The sequence below is a fragment of the Oryctolagus cuniculus genome, chromosome 10, assembly GCF_964237555.1.
Source record: "Oryctolagus cuniculus chromosome 10, mOryCun1.1, whole genome shotgun sequence".
Classification (NCBI taxonomy): Eukaryota; Metazoa; Chordata; class Mammalia; order Lagomorpha; family Leporidae; genus Oryctolagus; species Oryctolagus cuniculus.
The window spans coordinates 50370117-50394736 of NC_091441.1; the positions used below are offsets into that span (position 1 = coordinate 50370117).

A 24620-nucleotide genomic window follows, 5' to 3' on the forward strand; every position below is an offset into this window, starting at 1 on the left:
TCTGGAAATGAATGAAGATGACAATACATCATATCAAAACATATAGGAAACAGTGAAAACAGTGTTAAGAGAGAAGCTTATAGCAATTGGTGCCTTCCTAGAAAAATTGGAAAAGTACCAAATAAAAGAGCTTTCAATGCAGCTCAAGGATCTAGAAAAACAACAAACCAAACCCCAAATTAGTAGAAGGAAAGAAATAATTCAAATTAGAGAAGAAATAAACAAAATTGAAACAAAAAAATACAAAAGATTAGTGAAATGAAGAGTTGTTTTTTTGAAAAAAAAAATAAACAAAATTGGTCCAAGTAACCAAAAAAAGATATAGAATATCCAAATCAATAAAATGAGAGATGAAAAAGGAAATGTAACAACATATACCACAGAAATAAAAAGAATCACCAGAAATTACTACAAAGAGTTGTATGCCAACAAATTGGGAAACCTAGAAGAAATGGATAGATTCCTGAAAATCTTCCAAAATTGAGTCATGAAAACATAAAAAGATCAAATGCACCACAATTCAGAAAAGCTGACACAGAATCAACCCAAATTCTCATCAACTGTTGACTGGATAAAGAAATTATGCTATATATACACTATGCAGTACTACTCAGCAATAAAAAAGGAAATAGTTTTTCTTTCTTTCCTTCTTTCCTTCTTTCCTTCTTTCCTTCTTTCCTTCTTTCCTTCTTTCCTTCCTTCCTTCCTTCCTTCCTTCCTTCCTTCCTTCCTTCCTTCCTTCCTTCCTTCTTCTTTTAAAGATTTATTTATTTATTTGAAATTAAGAGTTACACAGAGAGAGAAGGAGAGACAGAGAGAGAGAGAGGGGTTCCATCTGCAGGTTCACTCCCCAGTTGGCCTCAAAACCCAGAGCAGTGCCAATCTGAAGCCAGGAATCAGGAGCTTCCTCCGGGTCTTCCACATTGGTGCAGGTTCCCAAGGACTCAGGCCTTAGCATGGAGCTGGATTGAAAATGGAGCAGCCAAGACTCAGACCAGCGTCCACATAGGATCCCAGCACTGCAGGCAGCAGTTTAACCCGCTAAGCCACAGCAATGGCCTTAAAATCTTTTCTTTCACAAAATGGATGCAATTGGAAACCATTAAACTTAGTGAAATAAGCCAGTCCCAAAAAGACAGATATCATATATTTTCCCTGACCTTGGTTGACTAAATACTGAGTACATAAAATGTAATGTATTGGAGTGAAATGGACATTTTGAGATTGGATGACTGATGATAGCCTTTGTCTCTTCTGTTGAGGAGCAGCGTTTGTTTTCTTCATACTATTTATTGAAAACTAATACTTAATGTGGGGTTAACTTTATGATTATTAAGTAAAATGAAAATAGATCTTTGTAAAAAATTAAGAGTGGGAATGAGAGAGGGAGGAGGAAGAAGTGCTGCAGTATGGGCAGGAGGGAGGGGTGGATGAGAAGTATCACTATGTTCTTTTTTTTTTTCAAAGATTTTATTTTATTTATTTGAAAGACAGAGTTACAGAGAGAGGTAGAGACAGAGAGAGTCGTCCATCCGCTGATTCACTCCTCAGATGGCCACAACGGGCGGAGCTATGCCAATCCAAAGCCGGGAGCCAGGTGCTTCCTCCAGAACTCCCACACGGGTACAGGGGCCCAGGCACTTCGGCCATCTTTTACTGCTTTCCCAGGCCATAGCAGAGAGCTGGATCAGAAGAGGAGCAGCCAGGACTAGAACCAGTACCCACATGGGATGCTGGCATTTCAGGCCAGGGTTTTAACCCGCTGCGCCACAGCACCGACCCCTCACTATGTTCTTAAATGTGTATATATATGAAATACATGAACTTGTATAACTTAAAAAAAATTTAAAAAAACAAATTTTGAATCTGTATTAAAGACCCTTCCAACAAAGAAAAACCAAGGATCACATCACTTCACTGCTGAATTCTACCAGACATTTAAAGAACTAATTCTAAATATCAGGCTATTTAAAACAACTGAAAGCATGGGAGTCCTCTCAAACTCCTATGAAATATGCATCACCTTAATCCTAAACCAGAAAAAGACAACAGAGAAAGAGAACTATAGACCAATATCTCTGCTGAACATACATGCAAAAATCCTCAAGAAAATATGATCTAATCAAATCCAACAACACATCAGCAAGATCATTCACCAGGACCAAGTGGGATTTATCCCTGGTATGCAGGGATGGTTCAACATTTGCAAATCAATAAATGTGATATATCACATTAACAAACTGAAGAACAAAAACCATATGATTTTTCTCAATACACATAGAGAAAGCATTTGATAAAATACATCATTTCATGATGAAAACCCTAAGGTAGAGAAGGTTGGGTAGAGAAGGAACATTGGGTAGAGAAGGTTGGGTAGAGAAGGAACATTCCTCAATCAAAGCAGTTTATGACAAACCCACGGGCAGCATCCTATTGAATGTGGAAATGCTGGAAGCATTTTCCCTAAGATTCAGAACCTAACAAAGATGTTCACTCTCACCATTGCTATTTAATATAGTCCTGGAAGTTTTAGCCAAAGCCATTAGGCAAGAAAAAGAAATCAAAAGGATACAAGTTGGAAAGGAGGAAGTCAAACTATTTGTATTTGCAGATGACATGATCATATATATAGGGGATCTAAAAGACTCCACTGACATACTATTAGAACTCATAAAAGAGTAAGAGTGGGAATAAAAGAGGGAGAAGTAAGAATGGTTGTGTGTGGGTGGAAGGAAGAGTTGGATCAGAAGTATCACTATGTTCCTAAATGTGTATATATAAAATACATGAACTTGCATAATTTAAATAAAGTTTTAAAAAATAAAGATTTAAGAGAGACAAAGCATGTTGTATGATGGCCAGGGAATAAGTCCATTTGATAACAGACGCTGAGGTTAAAGTGTTGCATTTATAGGCCACAGAATGACAAGGGTTGCTGGAAATCACCAAAAACAATTAAAGCAGTTTTCCTTAGATTCTTTAAAGAGAACATGGCTCTGCTGACAATTTGGTTTCATACTTCTAGCCTCTAGAACTGTGAGAGAATATATGCCTGTGTTTAAGCTACTCAGACTATTGTATTGATCATGGGGGGGCGGGGGAATCCATGAAATTTAAAGAAGGTTGGAAAAATATATTAAATAATTATGATTACCTACCTCTTTCATTGCAACCCATGAGTGCAGGGAAAGTGGACTCGCTTGAATTTTTTGCTTCCTGTCAGGTTTGAATTTTGAGAACACAAGCAATGAGTCACTAATTCAGCACATAAATTGAATTTATTGGCCCAAACATGATTGTGCAATTTTCCAAAGTATTTAATTTACTTAGCTCCTTGATTTGTTTATATTCAGAGCATCTGAGTCATTAACTTGTGTATGTAAGGTATTTATACAGAATTCTTTGTCTATATGCATATACTTATGCATATTCTTCACAGGATCGAGATTCAACTTTTCCATATTTAACATTATTCAAATATATTAGAGTCTCTAATAAGAGAGCAACTATAAATTATAAAAGATATTAAATGGAGAAATATTAACTTAAGAAAATTTTAAAGTATAGAAAAACTCTATTTGCTGCATATATGCCATAAAATAGGTAATGATTCTTATGCTAACCCAAAAAAATTTCGTGTTAATAAACGAGTTTATAAGGGTGGAAATATGCTCTCAAAATTTTTTGTTAGAATGATTATCATATGGCAGAAAGAACTTTTATAGCTAAATGTCTTAATTTTTTGAACACTCTCAGATGTCTACTACATTTGTTCTATAAGACTGTGTCATAAGGAAGTAACTATTCTGATTTCATATTTTGTACAGTAATAATCTTTTTCTACCTGAGTACTGGTAAAAGAGATGATACACACACTTACCTAATAATGAAAATATCATCATGTCCTCTTCTTAAAAGTAGAATAAGATTCAAAACATTTGAAAATGTATCATCAAAAGATTAAAAAATAAAAATCATATGATCATATCCATTAATGCAGAAAATATTCGTCAAAATTCAACTCTCATTCACTACAAAAATCTCTAAGTCAAATATAAGTGTATTGGAAGTTTCTCAATTTGAAAAAGAGTATCCACAAAAAGTTAACAGACAGGCTGTCATTGTAGCCTAACAGATAAAACTGCTGCCTGCAGTGCTGGCATCCCATATAGGCACCAGTTTGAGTTCCAGCTGCTCCACTTCTGATCCAGCTCTCTATTATGGCCTGGGAAAGAGTAGAAGATGGCCCAAGTGCTTGGACCCCTGCACCCACATGGAAGACCCAGAAGCAGCTCCTGGCTCGTGGCTTTGAATTGGCCTAGCTCCTGCAGTTGTGGCCATTTGGGGAGTGAACCAGCAGATAGAAGACCTCTCTCTCTCTCTCTCTTTCTCTCTCTGCCTCTCTGTACATCTGACTTTGAAATAAATAAATAAATATTTTTTTAAAAAGTAAACAGGTAACACCATACCTAATGGAAAGTAAGAAAGATTGATTCCTTCTCTCCTAAGATTGGAAACAAGGTAATAATGTCCATTCTCACCACTCTTACCTAACATAACACTAGAAGTTCTATTCAACACAATAAGTCAATAAAAGAAAATGAAAACATACACATTGGAACAGAAAAATAAAAGTGCCCTCATGTTTCTATGTAGAAAATTCTAACTAATCTACAAAAACCTTTAAAACTTATGTGAGTTCAGAAATGCTATAGGAAACAAGACTGACACACACATACATGCACACACAGATATAAAAAATCACATTTCTCTATATTGAAAATGTAGAAAGAGAAATTGAAAACACTGTACAAATTATAATTGCCCCAAATAAAATGAAATACTAGCAAAAATCTAACAAAATATATGTAGGATCTTTATCATGAAAACTACATGATGCTAATAAAAGAAAATCAGGAAGACCTAGATAAATGGAATGGCATACCATGTTCATGGATTGGAAGCTTCAATATTGTAAAAATGCCAATGCTATCCAAACAGATCTATAAGATTATTATAATTCTTATTAATATATTAATGTCTTTTAGAAATAGACAAGCTGATTCTAATATTTGTATGGAAAGGCATAACACCTAAAAAGATATGCCTATTTAAAAAAAGAATATAGTAGAATGAATCAATCTAATTGATTTCCTGGCTTATTATGCAGATATAGTAAACAAGAATAGACACATACATCATTAGGACAGAATAAAGAGCCCCACAAAAGGTATAGAGGAATATGCTTAAGTGACTTTGACAATGATACAAAAGGAATTCAATAGAGGAAGAATGACCTACCTCCTCAACAAGTGTTGCGGGAGCAACTAGACATCCCAGGCACAACTTTACTCAGCATGGGATCATCAGTTTAAATTTAAGGTGTAAGAGTAAACTAACTCTCAAAAAATACAGAATAAAATGTTTTGGCTCAGAATAGGCAAAATGTTCCTGGACTTGACACCAAAAGCATGAAGCATAAGAAGAAAATATCATAAATTAAGCTTAATTAAAATTTTAAACTGTAAAAATATTCTGAAGAGATTAGAAAGACAAGCTACAGACATGGAGAAAATACAGAAAACCATGTATTTGATAAATAACCAGTATCTAGAATATATAAAGCATTTGCAAAATTAATAATGAGAAAACAAAAAATAATAAATAACCCATTAGAAGTGGGCAAAGCCATGAGACCTTTCACTGAAGAGGATATATAGATGGCAGTGAAGCATTAGCCATTACAGAAATAGCAAAAACATGAAGAGGTATCACTGTACAGCTATTAGAAGACTTAAATATAAAAGAGTGCTAATACCAAATTTTGACAAGCATGTGGAGAAACTGGATCTTCACAGATTACCAATTAATATAGATTATTTTTACAGTTATTTAACCTTTGTTATTATGCAGATTTTTTTTAAAATTTGACTCTCAAATGAAAATCCTGGCTTGAAATTTTAGAGGTATTTTGAAAGTGTGAGACACTTTGGAAATATAGTGGCAAAACCTGGCAAAAATACTCTACTGGATCAACTGATTCTAATACATAAGATATTAATCTACTAGCATGCAGGTTCAACACATTCAGCATTGCATGTGAATAAAAGTTAATGCCATTTCCAATAATTCTCAAATTGTTCCCTAGATTGTCCATTGCATGTACACTATTCTAAATTCCATTTGGGGGTAGAGTATCATATTTAATTGAAGGTTAAAGATGCTATTGTGCCTTATGGTAAAGAGATAACTAACTCAATAAAATTTCAAGGTATTTTGTGAGAGTTAAACTAGTTATTTTTAAATGTTTTAAAGTATAACTTGTATATACTCATATAGCAAACATATTTTTAATTGTATTTAAGTTATGCAAGTTTCATGTATTTCATATATACAGATTTAGGAACACAGTGACACTTCCTCCCCTACCTTCCCTCCCACCCATGCTCCAACCCTTACTCCTCCTCCCTCTCACATTTTCACATTAATTTTTATAAAGATCTACTTTCAGTTTACTTAATGATCACACAGTTAACCCTACACTAAGTAAAAGAGTTCAACAAATAGTATGAAGAAAAAAATAAAAACACTGTTCCTCAGTGGAAGAGACAAGCCCCTAAACATCATCAAATCTCAAAATGTCTATTTCACTGCAAAACATTACATTTCAGGTACTCACTCTAAATGGATCAAATACCTAAATCTATGATCCAGTACCATCAAATTATTACAGAACATTGGGAAAACTCTGCAAGACATTGGCACAGGCAGAGACTTCTTGGGAAAGATCCCTGAAGCACAGGCAATCAAAGCCAAAATTGGCAATGGGATTACATCAAACTGAGAAGCTTCTGTACTGCAAAAGAAACACTCAGCAAAGTGATGAGGCAACCAACAGAATGGGAGAAAATGTTAGCAAATATGTTTTTTTTTAAGATTTTATTTATTTTTTGAAAGGTAGAATTACAGACAGTGAGAGGGAGAGACAGAGAGAAAGGTCTTCCTTCCGTTGGTTCACTCCCCAAATGGCTGCCACGGCTGGTGCTGCGCCAATCCGAAGCCAGGAGCCAGGAGCTTCTTCCTGGTCTCCCATGCAGGTGCAGGGCCCAAGGACCTGGGCCATCCTCCACTGCCCTTCCGGGCCACAGCAGAGAGCTGAACTGGAAGAGGAGCAACCGGGACTAGAACTCGGAGCCTATATGGGATGCCAGCGCCACAAGGCGGAGGATTAACCAATTGAACCATGGCACCGGCCCCACAAATATGTTTTAAATACAATATTTTTTCCTATTGAAAAATAACCCCCTTTTTATTTTCCTTTTGAGAAATTGGTGTCACATCCACCAAACTTCTCTTTCTGAGACTCAATCTTATTCTACTTTCTAACCTAAAAGGAAAATGGTCAGGAAAAGTAATGTCAGAGAGCCTGGTATGATGATAAGCTTTTCTTAGTGATTGGATGCCACTAATTTGTACATCATTGTTCTTGGAGCCATACATTGAACAATGAAATATTTTTCAGCTCGCTCTGTAATCAAGCCAAGAAGAACAGTTTGATTAGCACTAAGATTCTACCCCTGGTAGGTTGAGTTCAGTCTCACATAAAACTAGCTTTCATCCTAATGAAGCTGCTGGACTTCAAAGAAATCCATCTTCTGCTTTCTGAAGGACTACTGCTCTCAGGGTCTTCTACCAACCAGATTTTCAGAGGCAGGGGGTAAAAAATCTTTCTTTTTCCCCTCATACAAATAAGAACATCTGGGAATAGCAGCTGAGTGTCTGACAAGAGAAATGGTGTTACAGAAGTATTGTTCTTTTGACCCATTTTTCACCACTTTGCATCACATAAATAGTAGTTTATCACACCATTGACACTCATAGATGAAGCTTCATGACATTAATTAATATCATTACAGGCAACCTCTAAGCTCTGTGCTTTGCAATTTGTATTGGCTGGGGGCAGAAAAGCAACATCTGCCAGGAAATATTTTATTTATTCAATAGGTTTTCTAGAAGCTATCTCCCTAATACCTTCTCACAAAAGTGAAAAACCTCCAATAACGTGAATCATTTGCAGGTTGTAACATGTAATTGAACAATTGCTCCTACTCTCAAAATAATAGTTGTCTTATATTGGAATGGACTTAAAATGTAAAAACAAGACACAGACTCCCATTTTCCCTGCCCTTGAAGTATACCTCCTGCAAGAATATACTGGAATCCTTGAAATCTCTTACAGTTTCAAACCATGCATCAAATATGATTCAATTTTGCTGCAGCCAAGCATCTCCACCTTTTGTATCTGTCCTAAAAGGAAAAGGCATTTCAAAAAGTTAGTTATATAAATAGAAGAAATGCCAAAAACCAAATGTTAGCTAAATTAATTAGTTTTATTTAATTTTTGGATTTTTTCCCTTTGCAATCTGTGTTAATAATTTCCAGCAATGAATATTACATGTTTTTTCCAGTTAATTATTTATGTTGATGAAACATGGCACTTAACAGCACCCTTCTAGGATTCCAAGTTGAACATGGTTCTCAGCTATTGCACAAAGAAAAATTAGAGCTCATAGAAGGTTTGACTTGTCGGTAATATTTTAGAGGGCTTTTTAATTAAACATTTCTCAATCCATTTTTTCCTATAAAGTAATTCAATCAATCAATATCATTCTTGTTCTCTGAATATTATTATTTCATATAATTAAAAAGTCTCTGGCAACCCCAATCTCTCATAATATAGACTATGAACTATACTTCAAGATTCCAGGCCATACTATAGCTGCTTACCAATCTATAATGAATGACTCAGGGTTACATTTGTCTTTAATCAGAAACTCAGATTGTCAGATATGCTTCAATCCTGATAGAAGTCATACTCCCAGAATCCTGAGCCAGTTTTAAAGAAAAGGAATCATTGTTCTTTACTTAAAGAGAGGAATAAATTTGAAATTTCTTAACATACTCATTCACAGTAACTAGTTTGACTTTTGGAGAGTTTGAAAATCTAGTCTTCAAATAGAACACAATGCAGTAAAGAATGAAATGGCTAAAAATGAGTTCCAGTTAAAAAAGGTGGGGAATGAACTACAAGCATGGTTATTACACTTACTATAAACTAAATGTTCTGATACTGTAAGAATTACTGATAGGAGTAGATGGCTGGGGTGCCCTCTTTAAGAAAAACAATATGATATTAGATACAAAGTGAATATTACATTGAACCAGGAAAAATATAAAGTTTTCCAATAAATAATAACAAAAATAACACCTATTTTATTAGTGACCTAATATACCTCTATAGCATAGTTCTTTTCAATGTATTTTTTACTAAGTAGTATTTGATCACCTTTTCATGGCACAATGATACGTTAATAGGTTAATTTGGTTTTTCTTCCAACACATGTGAGGAATATTTCATTTTCATTATTGAGCATCTAGAAATATTTCTTGCAGCTTCAAACTATTTGGGTGCTTTTAACGTAAATTTTTCTGACAGTAAGTTTAGGACAACTAATAATCTGCTATACAATTTGGAAAAAAAATGCTATAAACTTCCGCTACCACTCATTTTGAAACTTGTTTTTCTTTTATTTTGCAAATACATGTGTTGCAAGATACTGGTATACTGGAGGGAAGAAGTATTTACTACAAGTTATTCCTATAGTACTACAGCTAACATTAGCTTAATTACGAACAAAAGAGCCTGTGAACTACATAAATATGAAAATATATCAGCAAGTTCATGGAGAATAGAATTAAAATGTATGTTTATTTTAGTGCAAAACATTTTGAAATCCAAGCATAGTTTATTTTTAGAATTTGTACTTCCCATGAATTTTTGAAGGACCCTGTATATCTCAAAAAAGTCAACACTGTATGTGTCACAAGTCAATCAAAATGTATCCTCAATTTCACTTTTATTTAATAAGACCCCATAAATGTCCATAGTTACAACAATGAAATTTTATGGGAATGAAGGCCCCTAAAGCTGGACTTCATTAGCTGGTTGGTAAATGCTAATTCTATGATTATTGCCCAGGATGGAGGAAGGAAAAACATATTATTATCAATAAAATCAAACAATTTACTAAGAGTGTGGCCTTCTGGAGGACATTCACTCTTTGAAATCCAATCAATGCTAAATGAATAAAGGAAGGTAAAATTCTACACTCATATTTATTGCAGCTCAATTCACAATAGTCAAGATATGGAATCAACCCAGATGTCCATCAACTGAAGACTGCATAAAAAATTATAGTATATATACACCATGAAATAATACACAGAAGCAAAAAAAAAATGAAATCCTATCATTTGCAACAAAATTGACACAACTGGAAACCATTACACTTAGTGAAATAAGCAAGTCCCAAAAAGACAAATACTGTATGTCCTCTCTGATCAATGGTAGCTAATAGAATACCTAAAAGGTAATCTGTATGAGTGCAACTGACACTTTGAAAGGCAATGATTTTGAATAGCCTTTGTCTTGACTGTTGATGAACAGTGGGTTTTTGTTGTGTGTTTGCTTTTTGTTTGTTGTATTCATACTATTTGTTGAATGCTTTACTTAGTGGAAAGTTAATTTCATGAGTATAAGGTTAATTGAAAATAGATCTTTATAAAAAATAAGAATGGTAATAGGAGAGAGAGGAGGAAGAAGGGTGGGAGTGTGAGCCAGAGCGAAGCTAAGTTGAAAAGAATCACTATTTTCCTAAATTTGCAAATGAAATGCATGAAGTTTGTATTCCTTAAATAAAATTAAAAAAAAAGAACATCTTTAAATATAAAACAACTTCAAAAAGTACATGAAAGAAACAGAACTAAAAAATTTTTTAAACCCATGAATATGAGTGATCTTCAAAAAAGGCCATGCTAACCCATAATTAACAAAAGGATGTTCCTGTCACTAATTCAGTATTTTCAGGTAACTTGTGTAGTGTCTTGATTCATGGGGCACTGGCTGGATTATCTAACTGTTATGATTGGCTTCATGAATCTGAGAAACAAAACAAGAAGAAATGTTGGTTGCAAGCAATGAAAGTGGAGTTTCAAGTTGTAGCCTGTATTCAGAGGGCCGTTTCTTAAGGATCCCTCCCAATTTTTTTTAAACTTGATTCCTTTGTACTCTAGATGGAGCACTTTGCCTTCTGCTTTCACTTTTTGTTTCAAGACTGAATCATAGTCATGGAAGATTTGGAAAAGGCTTTTCTTAGGAGGCTTTATTGGTGGCCTTCAAAAATATTGAAGGGATTTTAATTGTCCTGTGCAAAACAATTACTTCTAACCAACTTGCCATGTTTTGTGTGCTTCAATGACTATATTCCCAAAGCATATTTGATCTTATGGTTTCTAGTTCATGTGTTGGTTAGTTTCCTAATTAGAGTGGTCCAAGAATATTTCTGAAAAGGGTTGTGTGTGTGTGTGTGTAAAACGTGGCAAGCCTTATCATCATTAACTCATACAGATGGAGTATGTTTGTGCCCATGACAATGTCCACATCAGTACTAAATTGATATCAAGGCTGAGTGTTCCAGGAGCAAGATTTTCAGCAGCTTTACAATGGCTTTATCTATTTGTTTTTCTTTATTTTCAATTGGGCATTGTATCCTGTAAATTCCCAAAAATAAGATGAAATAACATTTTTGTTTCTAGGGATGTTGAATAAAAAAAAATTAGAGCACAGGTGTCTTAACATTTTGCATTTTCAAGCAAACTAACATTGTAAAAATACATAGCATTTGAAATTCAAAACTATATTCTATGTAAGTGATGACTTGATTTACAAGACAAAAACAAAAGATTTACAAAAAAAAAAAGAAAAAGAATCCCTATAGCCATACTATAAAGTAACCTAGGGCTTATCAGACTTAAAAATAATTGTAAATGCTTGGACTAAATTTTATAGCTTTTTATGTGTTTTGTGCTGAAAGAATGATTTATTTCTTACACATAAAAATGAGATAAAAATTTTTCCCTAGTGCATTTCTTTTGTGATCCAGGGAATAGGATAGCTTCACACGCAGTAAATTACAGAGGTAAGTATTGGGATTTATTCAACTCAGTTATATAAAATACACCAACACCTTTTTCCAAACAGGACTGAGATGCAGCAAATAGCCATAACCAGTGTGTTCCATTCCCTAAAGTAAAATAGCCATGAGATTAGAAAAGAAGTTTCTGTCTTCCAGGTTTGAAAGCCAGGTTTGCCCTAAGAGTTTTCTCTAAGGCTATAAATGTATTTATCGAAAGTATATTTTTGGCTAAAGTTAACTAAAAAAATGCCTTTTAATTACTTTTGTCAATACCAGAAAAATAGAATTCCTTCACTGATCCTGAAGGCACTGAGACTCATGTTCTACGCTTTTTCTTATAATACCCCAGGCATAGTCATGTCACAGTACTTAACCCTCAGTATTGTAATTACCTCTCAGTCTTTCTCTGGTCCTCCCAGAGAACAAGATAGCAGCAAATGGTGATGATGATCTTGTTCACTTTTATTTCACCAGTGCAGGGTACAGAAGGCACTCATTAAACATTTGTTGGGTGGATAAAGGGAGGGAGGTGAAGAAGGAAGTATAATAGATAGATGGATGAATAAAAATAAAATCATCCAGAGATACAGTATATGTTTTAGAACCAAATAATTTATATCTTTTTATTGAAGTACTTTCAAATATAGGTAAACACCAATAAATAGTTCCTAAAGTGCTTAAAATACTGTATCTGAAACAAATGAGAACTTTCTGAAGTTTTTACTGCCTATAAAGATTACTTTGAAGAAAAGCCATACAAACATTTCTAAATTCTACCATGAATACCACCCACCAGAATATATTAATTTTTCTCATGCATTATGTCTCACAGTTCTCCTATAATCATTTACTAATGGGGAAATCAGCAAAAAGATTCTGTAATTTTTCTAAGGTCACAGAGTATGTGGAAGAGCCTGGACTTGATGAGAGCTTGTGTGCCTAATCATTAGGCTTATATTAGGCTGTGTAGGTAGAGAGACCAAAAAGAAAATATTATCAAATTTAAATCACATAGCATGTTCTGAGTGTGAGTCAGCATTACTGACAGTAAAAAGAAAATAATTTCAAGAAAGGAAAAAAGTATTAATTTTGATTTTTTCCAGTAATAGAAAAATGAACATGTTGAAATACCTACCACAATATCACTTGAAGTTGGTCTGTAACAATACTCATACAAAGAACAGATTTGTCCAACAGAATTTATAGATTACAAAATTACTGTGCAAAAATGCAGAAGGTTTTAGCATAGCAACTAGATTTCATCTTTTGTACCAATTCTGTAGCTTCTTAGAGGTGAATGCTGAAGGCTAGTCTGGAGAAACCCCACAGTTAATTAGCACTTCTTGCAATGAATGAACAAGAATCCTGCCACTGGACACCACTATCATATACTTTCTTCTCCAGGGGAGCATTGTCAGAATGTATTTCCAGTGCAAGGGTTCTTAAAGTAGTTTGCACATCTGAATAAGCCGTGGAGTTTTAACAAAATAGGGAAAGATGATCTCCGATGTCCTTAAGCTACAGAACTAAAAGGCAGCTATATAAGCTTGTGATGCACAACCGGAAGCACAAAATATTTTCTTGTGTCTTCATTAATTAGCCAACCACTTTATCTTAGTTTATTGGTGCTACTTTAACAAAATACCTGAGACTGTTAATTTATAAAGGACAGAAATTACCTACTATTATAATTTCAATGATTTTGTGACTATTTTAAAATTTGGTTTATATGAATGAAGTTGAACATGTTAATTAAAATGTTATCTCAAAAATGATAAATATTAAGATAAAAATAAAAGAACAGAAATTTATTTCTCATAGTTGTGCAGTCCGCACATCTGACAGGGAAGCAGCAGGTAGGTGTCGGAGAAGGGCAAGTTCAATAGATGGGGTTTTTCACAGCAGCAGCCTCACATGGTGGAAGGGGGAAGAGCCAAAAGGCTTTAATACCACATGAAGTCACTTTTATTCCACCAGCTCCATGAGGCTGGAATACTCATGAGCTAACTACCTCCTAAAGATACCACCTCTGAATGATATCACTTGGGTAATTAAGTTTTAATATATGAACTATGGGACACATTCAGATCGTACACACTCTAAAGATTTGAATACATTTCTAATTAAAGTCATCCGTATCTATGTTACCTATCTCAGGCAGCAGTGCAACATGTATTTTGATAACAATATAGGGGGTAGGGAGAATATATATGTTTTAAATAAAGTTTTGGATTTTTTTAAATGAATTTTTTTATTTTTTTAAAGATTTTATTTATTTATTTGACAGGTAGAATTAAAGACAGTGAGAGAAAGAGAGAGAGAGAAAGGTCTTCCTTCTGTTGGTTCACTCCCCAGATGGCCACAACAGCCAGAGCTGCACTGATCCAAAGCCAGGAGTCAGGTGCTTCTTCTGGGTCTCCCATTCGGGTGCAGGGGCCCAAGGACTTGGGACATCTACTGCTTTCCCAGGCCATAGCAGAGAGCTGGATTGGAAGAGGGGCAACCAGGACTAGAACCGGTGCCCATATGGGATGCCAGTGCCGCAGGCAGAGGATTAATCTAGTGCACCACAGCGCCAGCCAGCCCCCAAAGTTTTGAATCTTAAAAGACATTATGTAGAAAATATAAAATAAAATCAAAATTGGGGGAAAAGGTAAACAGAAAATATGGTCCTTGGTGTGCTTTGAAACCAACTGGTGAGGACTTGTAAAGTTTTTCTGTAGTCTATTTATTAGCTGAAGTTGAGGGAACAAAACAACAGTTGAAGGGGTAAACTGTTCTGTATTTCTACTTCAGATGGCAAAAACAGAATATTTTTCCAACTGAAGCATTATGAATAAAACCCCTTTAATAACTTTGCAAGAACTAAAAGAATTATAGTTACACAAAAGATGCATCTGAGAATGAGAAGAACCCTGAAGAATCTTGAAAGTTACTTTCCTTTTTACCACTACACCAAAATAATAGATTTCTGAAATATTAGCATGTGAAGGATAATCTCTAAGACCTTTTGCCACCTCCTAAAATGAAGAAAGGTTGCATACATTTTGTCTTGCTGCCATGAATAATAAGAAGCCGTGGGATTCCTTGTAGCAGTCCTGGAATAATTATGAAATAGCTGATTAAGTTCAAAGTTAGTATGGAAATCTGTTCCTTTAAAAGTCTTTCATAATCTATCTCTGGAGAGAGATAATTCTATCATATCTGAATTAATCCATAGATAATGGCAAGACTATTGCCCACCATAATGTGTCTATATATGGGAAATGAATATTGCATGAATTCTTAGATTCCACATAGAAATAAATCAGGGACCAGATAACAGAAGGGATTAATTGTAAACAGTACAAGTTATGACAATCAGCACAAGAAAGGGATTAATCAACTTCAAACACATAACTTGACCTAACAATAATATCCTAACTACAGATAATTCTCTGGAGAGTAGATTTTCTAAATGCAAGTCACACAATGATCCCTTCATGGATTCAATAAAACATTTAAAAAATTGCCCTATCTGGTATCATTATAAAGTATAATCAGGTCCCTGTATTGTCATCACTACTGAGGCCTATAGTAGAATTAATTGTTCTTCATTTCAAGTCAAAAATAGGCTCTTTATCAGAAAAGTTAAAGCACTCCAAAAAGTTCCCATTTTGAATAATTAAGCCCATTATTAGTGGTTGGAGGCAAGTATTTCTTCACGTTATCTTTTGTTCCTGACAGGTTTCTATTCTTTCAGTTTTGAATCCATGTATGCACCACACCACAACAACATGGAACATAAAGGGAGTTTTCTGTATACTGGGAAGCTACATTGTTCACATGGTGCATGGAAAAGTGATCACAAAACAGGTTTGTACTTCATATAAGAATAAATGAATTGAGAGGTTTTTAATTCCTGTTAAAACTTTGATAAAACATCCAGAAAATAGAATTTACCAAGAATTTTTAAGTGTACAATTCAGTAGTATTAAGTTCATCCATGTTATAGTGCAGCCAATCTCTGGAACTGTTTTCCATTAAACAACAACTCCTCAATTTCAGCTCTTGCAGGACCTAGAAATAACCAATCTACTTTCTGTCTCTATGAATTTAACTATTCTAGATATCCCCATTTAACTAAAATAATGCAGTATTTGTTACTTTGGTGGCTTGGTTTCTTTCACTTAGCATCATGGTGTCAAGTCAGCCATGCTGTTCCACATGTCAGAATTTTCTTCTGATTTCCTTTTGTGTTTATTAGTCAGTTTTTCCTTGCTATAATAAAATACCAGCAGTAAGCTACATTATAGAGAAATGAAGTTTATTTTACCTCACAATAATGGAAGTGCAAGGTGTAGGGGGCTCATCTGGTGATGACCTTGCTGGCAGAGTCCCAAGACAGTGCATGGCAAAAGACAAAGGGTACAGGTGTCTATGTATGTGTCTCTCTCCCTCTGTTTATAAAACCATCAAAATTCACTCATGGGAACTCCACTCTAATGACCTTATCTAATCCTAATCACTTCCCAAAGACTCTACCTCCAAACACCATACTCAGAGTAAGTTTCCACCCTCTTAATAACTCACAATGGGGATTAAATTTCAATTTTGGGGAACGCTCAAGCTATATTCAAGTTTTATCAGCATGTATATACCATCTTTTGTTCATTCATCCATAGACACTTGGGATTTTTTTTTTTTTTTGGCTATTTTGAATAATGTGGCTATAGACTTGGAAGAATAGACATTACTTTGAGTCTCTACTTTCTGTTATTGTGGATATATACCCATAATTAGAATTGCTAGATCATATATTAATTCTATTTTTAACTATTTGAGAAAATCCCTACTGTTTTCCACAGCTGGCTGCTCTATATTACATTCCCACAAATAGCAAGATTATGCAAGGATCCAATTCTTCTATATAAACACTTGCAATTTTCTTAAAGAAAAAAAGACTGATTTTAAATAACAATCTTAAATCTAAAGTTTCTAATTTTCAATTATGACTTTGCTAATGATCTATCTAGTAGAGATGTTGGGAGTGAAATATGAATTTTTTCCTCTCTAAAGGAAAAAGTCCAACAATATGGGAAACAGGCAAGCCCTATCACACTCTTCTCCCACAAAATACCTAACATGGTGCTTTTCACCAAGTATGTGCCTGAAAAATAATTTCTAAATAAATAATAGAAAATGCTTTAACTTCTCAGAATTTTAAAATTGTGGTGAATTTCAAGATTTGTCAGGGTGAAGGATATACTCTTAAGTTGTTATTCTACTGTGATCTGGCATATCCACATTGCATCCTTTGATAGTTGTGAAAATAAATCAATAATGCACATAAGATACCTGAACTGCTCATTATTATTTAATAAGTGTTAGCTATGTTTATGTTTTCATCATTTTAAAGTTGTAAAAATCAATCAAAGAATAAGTATTATTAAATGTGTAATAACGCCCTTAGCAGGATAGTAGATGTGGTAGAGAACGTTGTCAGAGTAAAAGTAATAGCTCCTGCTTTCAAAATATAGAAATATAGTTTAATTTGAAAGTAAATAAAAATAAATGCAAGAAAGGTAAAATATAATGCAAGTCAGGACTAAAATCCCTCTTTTTGACACTCTCTTCCTTTAGTATCCTGACTTTGTTTAATTATTGTTCTCTTAATAGTTCTTCCTCCTTTCTTCCCTCTCCCCAACCCTTATATAGCTTTGGTATCAATTTTTGAGTCTTTTTACTGAGACGATTTTATCTATTCTCATTTTACCTCGTGAGAGTGATCACAGCCTTGATGTCTCTTTCAGTGCTAGTGACTCAACTACCTGATGAACTATGAGCTTCCAGTACCAGTTTAAAACAAAACTCAGACTCTATTGCCTATTTCACTTATTATTGCTGCTATTTGGCATAATATTGACAAAATTATTTTTGTAGAAACAAACCTAGGAATCTTGGTCTATGATGAAAAATATCATTCACAATATGGCTTAAATTTTCTCTCTAAGTTTTATTGTTTAGACTTTTTAGAGAGTTTATGTTTTAAAAGCTTATCAGTTTTATCTTCCATACATATGTGTTAAACTAATGAAATCAAGCTAAACGTAGTTGTCCTTAACGAAAGCACAATTTTCTTCCACATTCCCTTGAATTTAATTATCTCATCTCTGAATTGCCCTTTTCTTCATTTCCATCTGTTAAAATCCTATACTGATGCCAAAATCCAGCTCAAATTCAAATTCTTCCCTCCAACCAAAAGGAAAGTATTTCCTCTCTGGACCACAAAATACCTAGTACATCATCTACTTAGATTGTGAATATGCACAAGATTGCCAATCCTTCACAATGACTTGATTGTAACTGATTATCCAAAAGGAAGGAATGAATGAATTAAAAAGCTGAGTGACTGAATAATAAATGAATAAAAGTTAAGTGTAATTTTTAAGGAAAATGAACTATGTAGTATAATAAAATATAAGAGAGCCTACATATAGGAAGTTAACCTGAAACCTGTTACATCATTACAAATAAAATCCAAATTAGAATTGACTCAGTACAGTTGATAAGTGACTGAAATTTCTAAAAATAGGCTTTTTATTGTAACATTTATGTCTCACATGATGCCTCTCAAATATATTTGCACATTCCATTACAAACAGTTCCTATGTGGTGGAAGTCTGCCCAACTTATCATAAATAATTATCACAGTTTGTATGACTTAAACAACAGAAATTGATTTTTCTCAGAGTTCTGAAAGCCAGAAAATTCAGGATCATGGTCCCACAAGGTTCCTGGTGAGGGTGTCTTTCCTGGCTTGCAGGTGGTCAGATTCTTGCGTTCTTCCATAGTCGAAAGACAGAATGAGCATAAGTGAAAGGTTTCTTATGTTTCTTCTAATAGGGTCACTCATCTAATCCTGAGGCCCCAATACTATAACATCATCTAATTCTGCTTGTCAAGGCTCTATCTCCAAATATAATCATATTGAGAGTTAGGACTTCAGCATATAAATTTTGAAAATATAAAGCTCAGTCAATGGCAGTAGAGTAGATGAATAATGTTTTATCTTACATACATGGAGGCATTTGGAAAATTATCAGAAAATTCCCTGAGAATTCCACAGCAAATCACTACATTTTCATACCCAATTTTATATGACTTCACCCATACATTAATAGGAAACATATATATACATATAGAAGTATAAGCCTTTAGTTATAACAAGGAAGAAAATGGAAACACCCAGTGATCATGACAGCTATAACCCTGATACAATATACAGTCTTCACCAATGACCCTGGAATTTATGGGAACAACTGATCCCTATGTGAGCATTCATGACTTCTTCACTGGTAGAACTTGAGGTCCACAGTGTTATGATGAGTTTATGAAGTTCTCTCTCTATCAATACATTAGTTACTACATCTTGAAACTTCCTGTTAGAATTTAAGTACTTTCCCAGTGTTAGAGAAGTGTGACTATGAAGCTAAAGATTATTTAGCTAAATGGCTCCTCATTTGCCTGGGTTACAAGGAGGAGTCTTTGTAATGTGTTAATGTGTTCTTCTGTTTGTGTGAAATTTACAAAAATTACACTATTAAAATTATTTTACTTGAGGGCCAATGTTGTGGCACAGCTGGTTAAACCACCATCTGTGATGGATGTGACTTTGGCCTGGCCCAACCCCAGCAGTTGTGACCATTTGGGGAGTGAACCAACAGATTGAAGATTGCATTCTCTCTGTCCATCTCTCTCTGTAACTCTAAATTTCAAATAAATAAATTTTTTTAAAATTATTTTACTTAAAAATAACCTCTAAAATTTCATAAGCTGTAAGCCTCAAAACACCTCTGTGAGCTTCTACTTAGGTGTAAAAATAACTGGATAAATATTTACTAAAATCAAAAATGCTCCAAGATGGCAAACCCAGGTTGTGAGGTTAGCCAGATGAAATCAATAATGAGGCCCTGCAAAGCTCCTTCATATCCCATCTGACTCCAAGCACTGTGGACAATCCACTCTCATAGCTTATTTGCTCCCTACAGATGTCCTTTCTTATTGACACTCGGTTCTGTATTTCTAATCAATGCCCTGCTTCTAGATTCTGCTTCTTGGCTTACTCATTTATAAAATGATGATGGAGGCTATTGTAAAGATAAAAAAGACATATTGTACACACAAATGATTTGCAAGATATTTACTCTATACCTATTCTAGATCCCTCACCATCCAGTTTCATATGAATTGTCAAGTACTATATTTCACTAGCACACCCTTGGGTATGCTATGTGCAGGCCTAATGGCTACTCTTTCATCACTGTACTCAATTCGCAATTTTTGTGAGATCAATAACCATGGGAAAAATTGAAAACTAAGCACTCTAAGAATCACTTCAAACAAACAGTCAAGACCTCAGGATTAAATGATTTTACCTAATAGTTCTTTCAAAATTTTAAAGAATATGAGAAAAGTCTAATGTTTTATGAACATTTAACAAATAATTTTTTAAAATATAGCCACTTACTTAATGAAGCTAGCAAAACCAGAGAACAAAGATATGTATGCCTCATTAAAATAAAAACAAATGAGAATGCTTAAATTAGAATAACTTCACTTTTATATTACTGCAACTTTAACAAAAAATGCATATTATAATTTGATGGTTTATTTGAACTATTTTCTCAAAGTTGTATTGTTTTGCATTTGTTAGAATCATGGTGACAGAATGGACTAGTCTAAAAATCCCAGTTTCCAGCCTCTGCATACGTTCTGAGCCAGAATTTCCAGTAGTGCTGCCATAGAACCCCTATTTTAGCATTTTTTTCAGGTAATTTCTAGGCAAAGTACAAACTATTACAATGGCATTATTTGCTATACTATATAATATTTATAGCAACTAGGAATGCAACAAATGATTAACAACACGACTTTCGATGATATGAAGATTTACTTCAGCAACTACCACCCTCACCACCCCCTCCCCAATAAAAAGAAACCACCACAAGACACATGGTGAAAATCCAGTCAACAAAATTCAACACCTATTTTTAAGAAGTATCACAAAACCAACAGTAAAAGGATGTAGCTTAAAATGATGAGAAAAATCACATAAAAAAAGGTAACATTTTTAAATAAAACTAACATAAAAATATATTAGTAGTCTTTTCAGTAGAAAATCATTAACAGCCTTCTTATGAATGGACCAAACAAAGCTATGAAAAAGCTCCTCTATTTTACACACTTTCCAAATCTGGTGCAAACATTAAGGCATGGAATATATATTAAAAAAGAAACTTTGGGTAGGAACATGTATTACTGGCCAGTGACATGCAGCTCACTTTGTTGTTCCAGTAGTTAATAGCTGGGTCACCTTTAACTGGGTGCTTAACCTTACCAGATAAAGCCCACCCTGCCTAGTCAAATTCCCACCTACGCAGCAAATACAGTTAGGTTGCTTCAATATGTCCTCTGTCTTAGAAAATCTGGGTTGTTTATGATATTTTTTGACAAACAAAGCTTTTAAAGTTTTAATTAGTCAGATCCCTAAATCTATTTTAAGTGTTTGCCTCTTGGCATTACTTTCCATTTCTCTCCTTGGAATCTTTTTTTTTTTTTTTTTTGGCTCCCTTCCTGGATTATTTTCTTTAGTCTGGGATGAGAAATCTTTATTTGTCCATCGGCTTTTCTCAAGAGAAGATTTTCACCACTTTCTCTGCTAGTACAAACAGAATTTTGCATTTTGTCAAGCTAAAACACTCGCTTTTTTTATTGTGATATTCTTTGGAGGGAAGGTTTAAATTGAATCAAAATCAAAGATAAAAAAATGCTTTTAAAAGTATTTATCAATCTCAAAATTTATCTTTTTCCCATTCTCTCTCTATTCACACACACACACTTAGCCATAGATTTATTTTCCTGGGCTTGTTTTCTCATCTACTTTTCTTATACTGATGCAGAATATGAATTGTGTAATGCAGTTCAAGCAAGACAAAATAAAAATAAAGGAGAATATGAGAATATTCTGCCTGGAGAAAAGTGAGAAGCATTTCTAGCTGTATTTTCAAGGGGTTGATGTTGAAGTGACACCACCCAGCTGTTAATCCAGAGATACAGAAGTGCTGACTGGAAAAACCATTTTGGGGATGAAGGTGCTGTTGCTTCCTACACTGATGCTCTCCATGACCTTTCTACATCCTTCTGTTGTCTTTCATCTTCAGAAGATTAGAATGCATGAGCATCAAGTCACTAGAGTTAACGTTCTTTGTAAGATTAACTGTTAGGATCATCTTTTTAACATTCATATTCTTTCTCATTCTTATGCTAAGCTACTCTTTATCCCGAATTCTCTAACTCCACTTCCTTATGGTTGATGTTTTGGTAGCAGAATATTAATACTTCAGGTAGCTGTTATTCCTGTGATCACTGCTATTCACCACTATTTCTGTGTGTCCTTGGAAGAGGTGGACCTCATGTCCTGGGAAACCTAGAATGTCACTAACATCACTAGAGCAGAAATCCAGAAGAATAAAGAAATTGGAAATATAGGCTGGAAGAGAGTATTGTTAATTTGAGGGTGCATCCTGCCTCCTGAAGGACTTGTTAGAGTAGCTCTGAGCCTCCCATAGCAGGAAGGCACATGTGACAGAATTTCACAGCAGGGAGTATTTAGAGATTTTGGCCTGAACAGACTCCTCAAATGAGCCATGACAACCAGCATGTCTCCATGGACAGGAGGAAGGCACAGAGAGCTCTGCCAAGAACACCCATCTGGGTTGTCTCAGTGCATTGTCCTGAGCCAAAGAAACCCTTAAACCAAGCTAAATATGACATTGACATCTAAGTAAACTACAAGCGTATTGCACTTGGACCCTTGTATGCAATATGATCCATGACTCAGAGACATTGAGCAACTCCCTTCTCTGTCCCCACAGAATGTACTCCAGATTCCCATCCTTTCCTCGAGGGTGTCACTTCCCTGTACCACAACCAGTGAGTTTAAGAGAGGCCAGTGAGGCTTTCAGACAAGATGCTCTCAATGTCCCATCAGTCTGCTCCTTGCAACAAAAGGCTGTGGATAAATAAGATGGAAGCCTTTGAAAGCAAACAGCTGTGGTTCCATGTGCCAGTTCTGCCACTTGCCAGCGATGTGGTCATTGGTAAGTCACTTAGCCTTTCTGTTCCGACTTCCTCCTTCATGGGTTGTTGTGAGTCAAAAGTGGTAACATAGGTGCATAGCTTTGCACGGGGTCTGGCACACATAGATCCAATACCTACTGGCTAACATGTTCATCACCAGTAGGAGCAGCACCTGCCTGCATCATCTCACCCCTCATGCCTCAAATGATGAGGTGTGTCTGATGAGCCCTCATCTGTCACAGTGTACTTGAGGCCTATCCCCTTGGTTCCCGTTAGAGATCAATGAGCAGCCCCTGTGGTTCAAACCTCTTGGGCAACCCTCTCTCCATGACTTCTCCCTCAGGATTGTGAACTTGCACTAGACTCTTCATTAGAAAACAAACAAGAACCAAACAACAACAAACTTCCTGAAATCATTTTTTTAAAGGTTTATTTATTTTATTTAAAAATCAGAGATACACAGAGAGAAGGGGAGAGGGAGGTGGGAGGGAGAAAGAGAGAAAGAGAAAGAGAGAGAGCGAGCAAGTGAGCAAGCCATCTTCTATCTACCGGTTTACCAACAGATGGCCATAATGGCCATGCTGGGCCAGGCTGAAGCCAGAATCCAGGAGCATCTTCCAGGTCCCCCACATGGATTTCAGGGGTCCAAGCATTTTGCCATTTTCTGCTGCTTTTCCTGGCATTAACTGGAAGCTGGATTGAAAGTGGAGCAGCCAAACCCAAACAGGTGCTCATATGGGCTGCTGGTATTGCAGGCAGAGGCTTTATCTCTACACCACAATGCCACCCCTAACTTCTTTTTTAAAAAAGATTTATTTATTTGAAAGGTAGAATAGCAAAGACATACACAGAGATCTTCAATCCACTGGTTCCCTTCCCAAATAGCTTTAATATTCATGGCTAGAGGAGGGACTCCATCTGGGTCTCCCACATGGGTTGTCAGGACCCAAGTATTGGGGCCATTATTCATCGTTATCTCGGGCACATTAGCAAGTAGCTAGATCAGAAGCAGAGCAGCAGAGACCCACAGCAGCTCTCTGAAATGAGGTTCAGGCACCCCAAGCAAGGCTTTAGCTTAACCTGCTGCACCACAGTGGCCACCCTATCTTTCTCTGGTCACCATCACTTTTCTCCTGTCCATCATAGCCAAGTCCGGCAAGTATGTTTCTCATACTCCACTGTCTTGATTTTCATCTCCTGTCAACACAGTCTGGCTTCACTGTCACCACTTCACTACAATTGTCTTTGTCAAGGTTACTGTTATCTACCTAGCTACCAAATTCATAGTTTTCAGTCCTCAGACCCAAATTTCCTGTGGCACCTTGCCACACCTCTTTGAAATAACCTTTTCCTTCATTGTCTTTCCTGTCAAGTTTTCCTTCTATCTCTTAGATCCTTTTATTTTGGCAGCTGTTGGGTAAGTTCTTTACATAACCTTCAAACTGGGGTGTCTATTCTGTTCCA

At 35.2% G+C, this 24620-nt stretch overlaps 1 long non-coding RNA gene across 1 annotated transcript in view; it reads right to left on the reverse strand.

Moving 5' to 3' along the window:
• Nucleotides 1-7170: 7170 nt before the first annotated feature.
• Nucleotides 7171-24620, reverse strand: part of LOC103349313 (uncharacterized) — a 144927-nt gene continuing 127477 nt past the window's right edge. The window contains exon 6 of the long non-coding RNA XR_007921501.2: nucleotides 7171-8307. This is a non-coding gene — a long non-coding RNA (uncharacterized lncRNA). The remainder of the gene's footprint in view (nucleotides 8308-24620) is intronic.